This window comes from Lithobates pipiens, unplaced genomic scaffold, assembly GCF_037356315.1.
Source record: "Lithobates pipiens isolate NorthernLeopardFrog02 unplaced genomic scaffold, aLitPip1_a1.2 Scaffold_19, whole genome shotgun sequence".
NCBI lineage: Eukaryota > Metazoa > Chordata > Amphibia > Anura > Ranidae > Lithobates > Lithobates pipiens.
In genome coordinates, this window is record NW_027507764.1 from 520,214,742 (window position 1) to 520,229,142 (window position 14,401).

A 14,401-nucleotide genomic window follows, 5' to 3' on the forward strand; every position below is an offset into this window, starting at 1 on the left:
ATACAGAAGAAAGGCTAGTGAATACAGAATACAGACTCGTGCATGCAGATAGGCTTGAGTATACAGAGATGCTAGAGTAAACAGTGAGGCTGGGGTACACAGAGAGGCTAGTTTAAAGAGAGGCTAGTATATACAAAGATGTTAGTGTATATAGAGAGATTAGTGTAAAGAGAGAGTCGAGTGTATACAGAAAGGACAGTGCATATACAGAAGATAGGCTTGGGTATACATCAAAGCTGATAGTGTATACAGAAGACTGGGTAGTTTATACAGAGAGTCTAGTGGGTACAGAAGACAGGCTGGTGTATTCTAGCTAATTTTTACAGTCTAGTGTATACAGAAGACAGGATGTAGTATACAGAGGGTTTAGTGTATTCAGAGAGTCTGGTGTATACAGTCGGCGAGTGTATACATAAGACTGGCTAGTTTACACAGGGTTTACAGAGATGCAAGGGTGTACAAAGAAGCTAGTATATATAGAAGACTACAGCATACAGAAGAAAGGCTAGTGAATACAGAATAAAGGCTGGCTTCTACGGAGAGGCTAGTGTATGCAGAACACTATCTAGGGTATAAAGAGAGGCTAGATTATACAGAGAGGCTAGTGCATACAGTGAAGCTATTTTATATAGAAGCCTGTTTAGTGTATACAGAGAAGCTAGTGTGTACAGAAGAAAGGCTAGAAAGGCTATAAAGAGAGACAAGTGTTTACAGAGGACAGTTTGGGTTATAGAGAGATGCTAGTTTATACAGAGAGGGCATACAGAAGACAGAAGACGGGCTAGTGTATTCAGAACATAGGCTAGGTATTCAGAGAGTCTAGTGTATACAGTCGGCGAGTGTATAAATAAGACTGGCTAGTTTACACAGTGTTTAAAGAGATGCAAGGGTGTACAGAGAAGCTGGTATATAAAGAAGACTACAGCATACAGAAGAAAGGCTAGTGAATACAGAATACAGACTCGTGCATGCAGATAGGCTTGAGTAAACAGAGATGCTAGAGTAAACAGTGAGGCTGGGGTACACAGAGAGGCTAGTTTAAAGAGAGGCTAGTATATACAAAGATGTTAGTGTATATAGAGAGATTAGTGTATAGAGAGAGTCGAGTGTATACAGAAAGGACAGTGCATATACAGAAGATAGGCTTGGGTATACATCAAAGCTGATAGTGTATACAGAAGACTGGGTAGTTTATACAGAGAGTCTAGTGGGTACAGAAGACAGGCTGGTGTATTCTAGCTAATTTTTACAGTCTAGTGTATACAGAAGACAGGATGTAGAATACAGAGGGTTTAGTGTATTCAGAGAGTCTGGTGTATACAGTCGGCGAGTGTATACATAAGACTGGCTAGTTTACACAGGGTTTACAGAGATGCAAGGGTGTACAGAGAAGCTAGTATACATAGAAGACTACAGCATACAGAAGAAAGGCTAGTGAATACAGAATAAAGGCTGGCTTCTACGGAGAGGCTAGTGTATGCAGAACACTATCTAGGGTATAAAGAGAGGCTAGATTATACAGAGAGGCTAGTGCATACAGTGAAGCTATTTTATATAGAAGCCTGTTTAGTGTATACAGAGAAACTAGTGTGTACAGAAGAAAGGCTAGAAAGGCTATAAAGAGAGACAAGTGTTTACAGAGGACAGTTTGGGGTATAGAGAGATGCTAGTTTATACAGAGAGGGCATACAGAAGACAGAAGACGGGCTAGTGTATTCAGAACATAGGCTAGGTATTCAGAGAGTCTAGTGTATACAGTCGGCGAGTGTATAAATAAGACTGGCTAGTTTACACAGTGGAGATGCAAGGGTGTACAGAGAAGCTGGTATATAAAGAAGACTACAGCATACAGAAGAAAGGCTAGTGAATACAGAATACAGACTCGTGCATGCAGATAGGCTTGAGTATACAGAGATGCTAGAGTAAACAGTGAGGCTGGGGTACACAGAGAGGCTAGTTTAAAGAGAGGCTAGTATATACAAAGATGTTAGTGTATATAGAGAGATTAGTGTAAAGAGAGAGTCGAGTGTATACAGAAAGGACAGTGCATATACAGAAGATAGGCTTGGGTATACATCAAAGCTGATAGTGTATACAGAAGACTGGGTAGTTTATACAGAGAGTCTAGTGGGTACAGAAGACAGGCTGGTGTATTCTAGCTAATTTTTACAGTCTAGTGTATACAGAAGACAGGATGTAGTATACAGAGGGTTTAGTGTATTCAGAGAGTCTGGTGTATACAGTCGGCGAGTGTATACATAAGACTGGCTAGTTTACACAGGGTTTACAGAGATGCAAGGGTGTACAAAGAAGCTAGTATATATAGAAGACTACAGCATACAGAAGAAAGGCTAGTGAATACAGAATAAAGGCTGGCTTCTACGGAGAGGCTAGTGTATGCAGAACACTATCTAGGGTATAAAGAGAGGCTAGATTATACAGAGAGGCTAGTGCATACAGTGAAGCTATTTTATATAGAAGCCTGTTTAGTGTATACAGAGAAGCTAGTGTGTACAGAAGAAAGGCTAGAAAGGCTATAAAGAGAGACAAGTGTTTACAGAGGACAGTTTGGGTTATAGAGAGATGCTAGTTTATACAGAGAGGGCATACAGAAGACAGAAGACGGGCTAGTGTATTCAGAACATAGGCTAGGTATTCAGAGAGTCTAGTGTATACAGTCGGCGAGTGTATAAATAAGACTGGCTAGTTTACACAGTGTTTAAAGAGATGCAAGGGTGTACAGAGAAGCTGGTATATAAAGAAGACTACAGCATACAGAAGAAAGGCTAGTGAATACAGAATACAGACTCGTGCATGCAGATAGGCTTGAGTAAACAGAGATGCTAGAGTAAACAGTGAGGCTGGGGTACACAGAGAGGCTAGTTTAAAGAGAGGCTAGTATATACAAAGATGTTAGTGTATATAGAGAGATTAGTGTATAGAGAGAGTCGAGTGTATACAGAAAGGACAGTGCATATACAGAAGATAGGCTTGGGTATACATCAAAGCTGATAGTGTATACAGAAGACTGGGTAGTTTATACAGAGAGTCTAGTGGGTACAGAAGACAGGCTGGTGTATTCTAGCTAATTTTTACAGTCTAGTGTATACAGAAGACAGGATGTAGTATACAGAGGGTTTAGTGTATTCAGAGAGTCTGGTGTATACAGTCGGCGAGTGTATACATAAGACTGGCTAGTTTACACAGGGTTTACAGAGATGCAAGGGTGTACAGAGAAGCTAGTATATATAGAAGACTACAGCATACAGAAGAAAGGCTAGTGAATACAGAATAAAGGCTGGCTTCTACGGAGAGGCTAGTGTATGCAGAACACTATCTAGGGTATAAAGAGAGGCTAGATTATACAGAGAGGCTAGTGCATACAGTGAAGCTATTTTATATAGAAGCCTGTTTAGTGTATACAGAGAAGCTAGTGTGTACAGAAGAAAGGCTAGAAAGGCTATAAAGAGAGACAAGTGTTTACAGAGGACAGTTTGGGGTATAGAGAGATGCTAGTTTATACAGAGAGGGCATACAGAAGACAGAAGACGGGCTAGTGTATTCAGAACATAGGCTAGGTATTCAGAGAGTCTAGTGTATACAGTCGGCGAGTGTATAAATAAGACTGGCTAGTTTACACAGTGTTTAAAGAGATGCAAGGGTGTACAGAGAAGCTGGTATATAAAGAAGACTACAGCATACAGAAGAAAGGCTAGTGAATACAGAATACAGACTCGTGCATGCAGATAGGCTTGAGTATACAGAGATGCTAGAGTAAACAGTGAGGCTGGGGTACACAGAGAGGCTAGTTTAAAGAGAGGCTAGTATATACAAAGATGTTAGTGTATATAGAGAGATTAGTGTATAGAGAGAGTCGAGTGTATACAGAAAGGACAGTGCATATACAGAAGATAGGCTTGGGTATACATCAAAGCTGATAGTGTATACAGAAGACTGGGTAGTTTATACAGAGAGTCTAGTGGGTACAGAAGACAGGCTGGTGTATTCTAGCTAATTTTTACAGTCTAGTGTATACAGAAGACAGGATGTGGTATACAGAGGGTTTAGTGTATTTAGAGAGTCTGGTGTATACAGTCGGCGAGTGTATACATAAGACTGGCTAGTTTACACAGTGTTTATAGAGATGCAAGGGTGTACAGAGAAGCTAGTATATATAGAAGACTACAGCATACAGAAGAAAGGATAGTGAATACAGAATAAAGGCTAGATTATACAGAGAGGCTAGTGCATACAGTGAAGCTATTTTATATAGAAGCCTGTTTAGTGTATACAGAGAAGCTAGTGTGTACAGATGAAAGGCTAGACAGGCTATAAAGAGAGACAAGTGTTTACAGAGGACAGTTTGGGGTATAGAGAGATGCTAGTTTATACAGAGAGACTAATGTATACAGAAGACAGGCTAGGGCATACAGAAGACGGGCTAGTGTATTCAGAAAATAGGCTAGTGTATACCGAAGACAGGCTTTTGTATGCAGAAGACCGGCTAGTGTATACAGAGAGTTATTTTGAGTAATGTAACTATCGCTCGCTAACGTATATACAAAGATGTTAGTGTATATAGAGAGATTAGTGTATAGAGAGAGTATAGTTTTATTGCTTTTCTGACATTAACCGAGTATCTCTGACATTAACTGAGTATCTCTCTGCACTAGGATCTTAATAATAATAATAGGATTATGTAGGATTATGTAAGGCAAAGGTCAACTAGTCGAATATAAGCTTTCTCAGTGGTACCGGCATATCCTTTAAATTTAGACTATCAAGCTAAGCTTTCAATCTCTTACCGTTGAACAGCGATACTTCCTCCCTGCAATATTAAGCCATTTAAATGTCTTATTGGTCGCCTATATTATACAACTCTCTGAAAAGCATATATCTAGAGAATAAAACTAGTCTTACATCTTAATAAAACTGTTTTATTGCTCAACCCGTATGAAGCTGTCATGACATAAGCAAATAAGTCACAGTTAAAACACAGTGACAAAACATTTCTTTTTACCGCAGCAAAATGTTAGAAAAGCAGTGTAAACCGTCTTTCTGCCATATGCTTCAGAAAATTAATGTACCGCTTTTAAATCCATATCAATTCCACATCCTAATGTAATCTGTCTAAAATTTTAACATTTACTGATAGCAATTACTGATATTACATTATGATTATACCAGTGGAAATGGACCGCGTAATGGAATTGTCAAATTAATCATAATCTCAGAGTTAACTTAGCTGATAAATTTACGATTTACTCAACGTTTTACTCAACGATTTAAACTTAGATTTTTTCAGGCTAAGTCAATTTAATTTTAAATAATTTATACTATATTCTACTGTACTCCTAAATAATGTACTGTTTTTCTGCATTTTAGCCGTGCTCATATTTCGTGTTATGTTGCTATTCCGACAATCGGCCTTAATGAGGATATTACTTTGCAACAATCTCTTGATCCATTTTGTGTATTCACTTTATCTGTATTTATATTTACTGCCTCAATATACTTATTATTATTATATTATAGAGATTACTATCTCTAAATCATTGTAAACGTAACCATAGATATAATGTCTACAGCTAATTTTACGTTAAAGCAAAATTCACACAAAACAATCTTTTTAAAACCTTTTAAAGCCGTCACATTAAGAATAATGCAACCATCTCTCTACCCCTATGCAATAGGATTCTCTTTCTGACTCTATTTTGTATATTACTTCAACTGTCACACTGATAACCATTTGTAACACATATAACACTGGCAACACATTTTTTAAAAGCAGCAAAATGCGAGAAAGTGGTTGCAGTAGAAAAGGATAGCAATAAAGTTTGATTACATTAATAACACATAATGCAACTATTTTACATTCACATCAAGCATACATCCTATTGTAAACTGTCTATCACTATTAATTTTCAGGGTTACTGATGCATTATGCGGATAACCAGTGGAAACGGAGAAAAGTCAGTGTAAGCCGCCTTCGTGCGTAACAAAATTAATGGCACGATTTACACGTTGGAATTTACAAGCTACCGTTAATTTACTCTTAAATAATGTATACCCTTTAGCTGCTTAGCTCACACTTTGCTGTATGTAGCCGCGTTAACTGTATTAATGGTTTCATGTAAGTAACCAATGGGGATTGACATTTCATGTCTATCTCACATCTCTAATGCAATTTGTCTCTTTAAAATTTCATACTTTTCCGGTTATTATACTTTCTCATCCTTAAAGACAAGTTGCTGATATTTTATGATTACAGCAATCATCTCATCTAATTGCTAGTCCGATATTCTAACTTGGTATTACTTTGCAAGGCTCTATTGAACAATGTAAAGGTAAGCTAGATATTTTGTGTATTTCCACTTAAACTCGACCTGTTTATACTGTCTCAATATTATCCTTTCTAATTTTGCTAAATTAGATTATAGGGTTTGCTATGTCTAAATCCACCTTTATTACGTATACTGCTACTTTTAGGATAATACAAAACCATCTTTTGCTTCTTTACACGCTTCACATATTAAGAGTAATGCAATGCTACCGATGTGAACAGTTCAATTGCTCTTCTTACATTTAGCTGGTATCTCTCTGCTATAGGAAACTGAATTTGTATTACAACGATAACTCATCTAATATCAGTCCACTCAGTGCTACCGGGATAACTTTTTCATTTAGAGTAATGAAATGATATCTCAGTCCTTTTGAAGCTACTGCAAAAAACGCTTCCGATCTCTTTTCAACTGCAATACTTAAGCTCTGCAATATAAAGGAATATTTAGCTGCTTAGCTCAAACTTTGCTGTACGTAGCCGTGTTAACTTTATTAATGGTTACCAATGGGGATTGACATTTCATCTCTAATTCACATTCACATTTCTAATGCAGTTTGTCTTTTTGCCATGTCATCCTCTGCCAGTTATTTTCCTTTCTTATCCTTATGCTATATTTGGGGTATATTTACTACATTATTAAAGACACGTAATGAACCCGATTGATAAAAACCTACACACGTCGTTGCTGTCATTTCGTGTATTTCCACTTAAACTCGACTTGTATATACTGTCTCAATATTAATCTGTGTTATTTTGCTATATTTATTATTAGAATAACCAGATTACGATCTCTATATCCTGGTAAACCAACTCACACAAAACCATCTTATTTCTACCTTACACGCAGCAATAAATATTAAGATATTAACATTTAACCGGTATCTCTCTGCAATAGTAAACGGAATGGGTAGATCACTCATCTAATATCAGTCTTCTCAGTGCTACCGGAACAACTTTTACATTTAGAGTAATGCAGCGATTTCTGTTTTATGAAGCTACTGCAACTAACGCTTTGGATTTCTTTCCTGTTAAATTACGCTCTGCAATATTAAGCCATGTAAATTGTCCTATTGGTCTACTAACAATGCTATGTATAATAATACAAATATTTCAAAAGCAATATCGTCTCACTACAATACTTACACTCTGCATAATAAATATGATTAATGCGACTAATGCTAATAATAAAGTCGTCTAAAACTCGGCTATAGGTAGAGAATAAAACTATCTTACATAAAAATAAACCATGTACCACCAAGTAAACCAATAACGGCCAATTATTTAACGTCTATCAGTCAATGACTTAACAAAATAAACTTAGCACTCTTTTGCTCTATTTTTTATATATGTAGTTCTCTACATTAACTGTCACATTGATATCACCACTGACAACACACTACTGACCTTTTAACAGCACCAAATATGAAAAAAGCACTGTAACTCTTTACATGATTTAGATGTAGTTGCATTAGCAAAAAATAAAGTCATGTCTTCTGTACACGCTAGCCTTTCTGTATACATTAATCTTTCTGTGTACACCAGTCCCTCTATATAGACTAGCCTCTCTGTCTTCTGTATACACGTGCCCGTAACCTATATACACTAGCCTGCCTTCTTTTTACAATAGTCTCGGTGTCCCAGCCTCTCTGCATACACTAGCCTCACTGAATTCCCCAGACTCTCTTCTGTATACACAAGCCTATCTGTAAACAATAGCTTGTCATCTGTACACACTAGCCTCTCTGTATACACTAGCCATTCTTCTGTATACACCAGGCTCAGGGGAATAACATTAGCCTATCTGTATTACCTTGTTTGACTTTTCTGATTTCTGTTTCTTTTCTAGGGTCTACCTCGCCGTATACCCAAGCCAATCTTATTACCCCAGCCTCATTCCAATTATAATAGCCTCACTGTATACCCCAGGCAGTCTTGTGTTGGGTTTTTTCAGTCTGCTCAGCCATCTTCTTGTAGGGTTCTTCGGGTCAGCCCTTGCTCCCTTTTCCCCACGTATCCTCTCATTCACAAGAAGTTCATTCTCATGTCTGGGTTACCTTGGGCATCAGGCTCATCCTATCCTTCACGGGACATTCATTTGGGTTTGCGTAGCTTGCAGGCTCTTAAGGGGTTCCTTCTCATCTTCAGGTCAAGAGTCGGTGGGTTCTACTCTCACAGCGGGTACATGTGTGTTATGGGGACATATGTGGGGACTGTGTTTACACTGTGTGGTGTGTTGTGTGTTTACACTAGACTGAAGATCAGTGAGTAAAAAGCTGTAAAAAACAGCTCATACTCACTGATCATCAGCCGGCTGCAGCAATCTACTCTCCTCTCCTCAGCGATGACTTCTGTGTGAGGAGAGGAGGAGCCGATTGCCTAGCAACCGGCTGTTTGTTTACATCACATGACGGCCGTGATTGGACACGGCCGTCATGTGATCAGGAGGGCCAATCACAGAGCCCTGATTGACATTCCTGAACGTCCTATCAGAAGTAGACGGCTCCCACCCGGCCGTATATGTGCATTGGCCGGGTGGGAAGTGGTTAAGTAATATCGCATTTCCCACTTGAAGACTCCGATTACAAGTGGGAAGGCTGGCCGCAGGCCAGCCCGTATTTGTGGGAGGAGTCTGAGGGACTATTAAACCCTCCTCCTCTGTCAGGGTCAGGGTTGGTGTTTTCTAGGGAGAGAGAGACCGGGTTACACAGACTTGCTAGTGTATACAGACGGAATAGTGTATACAGAAGACCAGCTAGTTTATACAGAGAGGCTAATGTGTACAAAAGACAGGCTAGATTATACAGAAGAACGTACTGGATATGCAGAGATGGAGGCGAGGTTATACTGAGGGAGAGGCTGTTTTACACAAAGAGGCTAGTGTGTGCAGACTTGCTAAAGTATACGGACAGACTAGTGTATACAGAGAGGCTATTTTAAACAGAGAGACTAGGGAAAACAGAGAGGCTAGTGTACAGAGACAAGCTGACAGTGAGGCCGGGGTATAATGAGAAGCTAAGTTATACAGTAGACAGGCTAGTTTATATAAAAGACAAAATTGGGTAAACAGAATACAGGCTGGGGTATAATGAGAGGCAAGATTATACATAGAGGCTAGGGTATAAAGATGTATACAGAAAGGCGGGGTATACCGAGAGACTATGTGTATAAAAGACAAGCTAGGGACGGACTAGTGTATACAGAAGACCGGCTAGTTGATACAGAGAGGCTAATGTGTACAAAAGACTGGCTAATGTATACAGATAGGCTAGATTATACAAAAGAACATCCTGGGTATGCAGAGAGCTCAGCTTCAAGGGATGGCCAACGTGAGTAATATGAGTGAGACTCCTCACCCCCCCCCCCCCACCTACCAGATCTGACTTTCATCCCCTTGCCCTCTCTGCCCCGGTCATCTGGTGGCAGTTTTATGCACTCCCTGGCCCCCACCCATTCATAATCCTTACCGACCTTTCCTTCCGCTGCTCACAGGAACATACTGGATGACTTGTCTAATTAACCAACTTGTACAAGACACTGCTATCCTCCTGTCTGACACCGGTCCCCATTGGAGGCGTTACCCCTCACTGTTTGGGTGGTCCCTGCCTCCCCCTGGATGCTCCACATATACCCCGACGACATTGTCGGAGGGGCACCACTTGACAGGTGGCATCTCCCATTTGAGGAAGGGATGATGGCCCCAACCCCTTGGCAGCAGGTTCTTTCATGTACAGACCAGGGCGGCTCATCTTCCCTTCTGGAGTCTTGACCTTAGAGGGGGGAGTTGCACTTTGGGGGGTCTGAGTGATACCTAGTGCGCTGTACTGGAAGGGCTTGACATTCCCGCATATGTGTCCCCTCTCCCTGGTTGCGCCCCTCGTCCCCCCCTCTGGCCCCCACCTACTCTTTGCCGAGATTGCCTTCTGCAGCTTTCGGGGACACCCTGGATGACTTATTTATTGAGCCTATTGGTGCGAGACACTGCTTCCCTCCAGTTTGACTCTGGACCCCCCTGGAGGATTTACCCCTTACTGTTTTGGCGGTCCCAGCCTCCCTCTGGATGCTCTACACAGCCCCCGATGGTGATGCAGGAGAGACACTAATTGGCGGGCCCCAGAACTGCTGCTCGGGTGAAGTCTCCCGTTGGATGGAGGGATGGTGACCCCAGCCCCTTGCCTGCCGGATTCTCCATGCACCGACCAGGGCTGCTCCTCTTTCATCTTCATGTGGTGACCATGGAGGGGAGGAGTTGAAACTTATGGGGTCCGGGTGGTTGCTGGTGTGAGCACGCTAAAGGACTTGACCTTTCCGCATGTTTGTCCCCTCTCCTTTGCTGCCCCTCCTTCCCTCCCCCCTTCCCTCCCTTACCTCCTTCCCTTCCCTCCCCCCTTCCCTCCCCCCTTTCACTCCCCCTTTCCCCCCTTACCCCCCTCTTTTCCCCCCTTCCCTCCCCCTTTTCCCCCGGGGCGTGGATGGAGGAGAGGGGGTAAGAAGAGGACAATCTGCCAAAGAGAGAAATACATTTGTTCGGGGGCTACATGTACTTTTGGGGTATGGGACGGGGGGTGGTGGATCCCATTCTGTGATGCCTTTTCTGTTGTGACGGGCTCCCTCGTGCATGCCTACATTTAGGGCGAGCTGAGGAGACCCCTCAGTGCTGACAGTTCTATGCTCTACCTCTGTTTTAATTATACTATTGTTTTTTGGTTCTATGATGTTACTGATTGTCTTTTATTTGCATACCGGTATCAGACGTGACATTTACCACTGCCGGGACTGGGGGGACTGGGATCCGGGGGCTCCCTCTCCGACCTGTCTACCCACCAACCCAAGTAGGACGGCGCTTTAAACCCAGTGTACATCTGGTAAACGCTATAGCATAATTGTGCTGTTTTAGTATACAATTCCTGTACTGTTGAGTGCGGACAACCCTTAATTTCCCTCTCCCCCTGGGGTTGAGGTGCCCGGCCTCTTTTTCCCCTTACCTTTCCTTCCATTTGCCCTTCCTTTTTCCCCCTTAGTTCCCTCCATCCATTACCTACCCAATACCTACCTTGGTTCAACTTTCTTTGCTTTTCTCGGACGTCCCCCTTCCCCTCCCCGAGGAGCGATGGCAGACTCAGTCAAGGTCACCTCTCTAAACGTTAAGGGACTGAACTCCTCTGAAAAACGGTGGATCCTCCTGTGAGAACTGAAGACTTCCTGTACTGATGTGGCCTTTATACAAGAAACACATTTTAAAAATACTAGCCTCCCCTTTCTACGGTCAAGATCCTTCGCTAAGGTCTACCACTCTACTAACCCCTCCTCTAAGACCAAGGGAATCTCCATTCTGATCTCTAGCAGGCTCCCCTCGGTTCTCCAGGATTCTCTGGTGGACCCTGGGGGCCGATATCTTTTTCTTAGGGGCCACATTGGAGAGCTCCTTTTTACATTTGCCACTGTGTACGCTCCCAATGATCACCAAGACACATTCCTCAGAACTACCCTGCACAGATGATGTGACTTTCGGGAGGGCCAGTTGATATTAGGTGGGGACTTTAATGTCCCCTTTCGCCATCGGTTGACACTTCTGCCTCTTGCTCCTCGCTCCTCATTTACTCTAGAAAGCGGATTACTAAGTGCTTACTGAATGACCAATTAGTTGATATCTGGTGTCTGCAACACTCCGGGGAAAGGGACTACTCTTTTTGCTCTTCCCCTCACAAATCATACTTGAGGATAGACTTCTTCTTGATTCCACATGACCAACTGCACTTGGTGAGCTCTTCCTCCATCGGCCATATTACTTGGTCTGACCACGCTCCTGTAGCCCTTACCTACACCCTCTCTAGGAACCCCTCACCTAGGACTCTATTCTGGCACCTTAATGAGAGCCTCCTCCAGATACCGGAAGTTTTAGCAGATGTGACCAGGGAATTGGACCTTTATTTCCAAGAAAACTAAACGCAGGACTGCGACCCGGGGATAATTTGGGAGGCTCACAAGTCAGTACTCCGCAGGGTACTTTTCAGGCACGGGGCACGCATCAAACGAACACGGAAGGAACAAATTGCTAATCTGTTTTGTGAACTTGCCTCTGTGGAAGCGAAACATAAACATGCCCCCTCACGGACCTTAGAGATTGAATTGGGGACACTCCGTACCCAGATTACTGACCTACTCCATTATAAAGCGAAAGCAGTACTCCAGTTTTGTTGTAAACTGATGTAGGAATCAGGGGACAAATGCGGAAAAATCTTTGCCAGGTCAGTAAAGGAGTGGAAATCTGCCTCTTACATACAACAGTTGATAGATGAGAATGGCCAGAGGGGCTCTACCCCAACCCAAATAGCCAAAGTCTTTGAAAAATGCTACTCTGATCTCTACAACCTGCCCGATTCAGGGTCCGGACAGGACAATATAGACAGATATGTAACCGGTTCTGGTCTACCAACCCGATCACACTGGAAGAAGTCCAGATGGCCGTGGGACCTCCGAAGGTGGGTAAGGCTCCGGGCCCTGACGGATATACCGCACAATACTATAAGACCTTCCTCCCTATTCTCGGCCCGCGCTTGGTGAATTTATTGAATACTCTGAGCTTGAATGGGGATTTTCCTGAGCATACCCTTAGAGCCCACATCTCGTTGATACCTAAGGAGGGCAAAGACCCGGGCCTATGTGGGAGCTACAGACCCATTTCCCTCCTAAATTCGGTCCTAAAACGATTCTCTAAAATCCTCGCCACGTGATTGGCACAGCACTTGCAGTCCCTTATACATATTGACCAGTTAGGTTTTATTCCCACCAGGGAAGATAGGGACAACACCATTAAGGTGCTTACCCTGGTCCATAAAGCAAAGTCATCTGGGACCCCTTGTCTTTTCGTGAGTACTGATGCCGAGAAGGCTTTTGATCGGGTCAAATGGACATTCATGTTCTCGGTCCTTCGCCATATAGGTCTGAGTGAACGGATGTTGGCATGGATAAGTAAGATATACTCACGCCCTTCAGCTCAACTCAAAGCGAATGGGGTGCTCTCATCTCCCCTTGACATCGGGAATGGGACCAGACAGGGTTGCCCCCTGTCGCCCCAGTTATTCGCACTGTCATTGGAACCCTTTCTCTCCACAATTCGACAAAACTCAGACATAACGCGACTCCAAATCGGTACTATTGAAATCTGCCTACGTAGATGACATGCTGTTCTCGTTGACGAATCCCAGAGTTTCCTTGCCAAATCTCCTTCGGGAATTCCAGATATACGGGATACTTCTTGAAATCAGAGGCCATGGGGGTCGAAGTCCGCCCGCAAACGTTACTAGACTTGTAGTCCAATTTTAGATTTAAATGGACCCATACAGCCCTTAAGTACTTAGGTACTTACATTCCACAGGACAACGCGCGTACGTTTATGTTGAACTTCCCCCCACCCCTTGTCACTAAGATCCGCAGTTTGCTTCACGGGTGGCATTCTGGCCTCCATTCCTGGTTCAGGAGATGCAATCTCATTAAAATGAACATACTCCCTAAATTTACCTATCTTTTCCAAGCTCTCCCGATCCAGATTCCAGTCCCGTTTTTTAAGCAAGCTCAATCCCTGCTCACTCAATTTAACTGGGCCCACAAAAATCCCAGACTTAAGTGGTCACAGCTGACATTGTCTAAACAACAGGGAGGGTTGGTTCTCCCTGACTTGCGATGCTACTACCTGGCCTCCCATCTGGGGCGTGTATTGGACTGGAATGGAAACAAACTTTCTAAGCTCTGGGTGCTACTAGGACAATCTCACTCCCAAATTCCGCTAAGAAGCACCATGTGGTGCTATAAGGATTTACCCACAGAATTGACGTCACATCCCACTATAGGGGCTTCATTGAAAGTCAGTCACCTGATCGCTACCCAAAACACACTCACGTCTTTGACTTCCCCCCTATTCCCTATACGTGGCCATCCGAACTTGGAACCGGGGACCCACTTAGAAATTCCAACCTAGACCATGCGTCTAAATTTGTCATTGATGGAAAATGACCTTCTTTCTCAACCCTAACAGATCCGACAGGGCTTTTTCAAATGCCT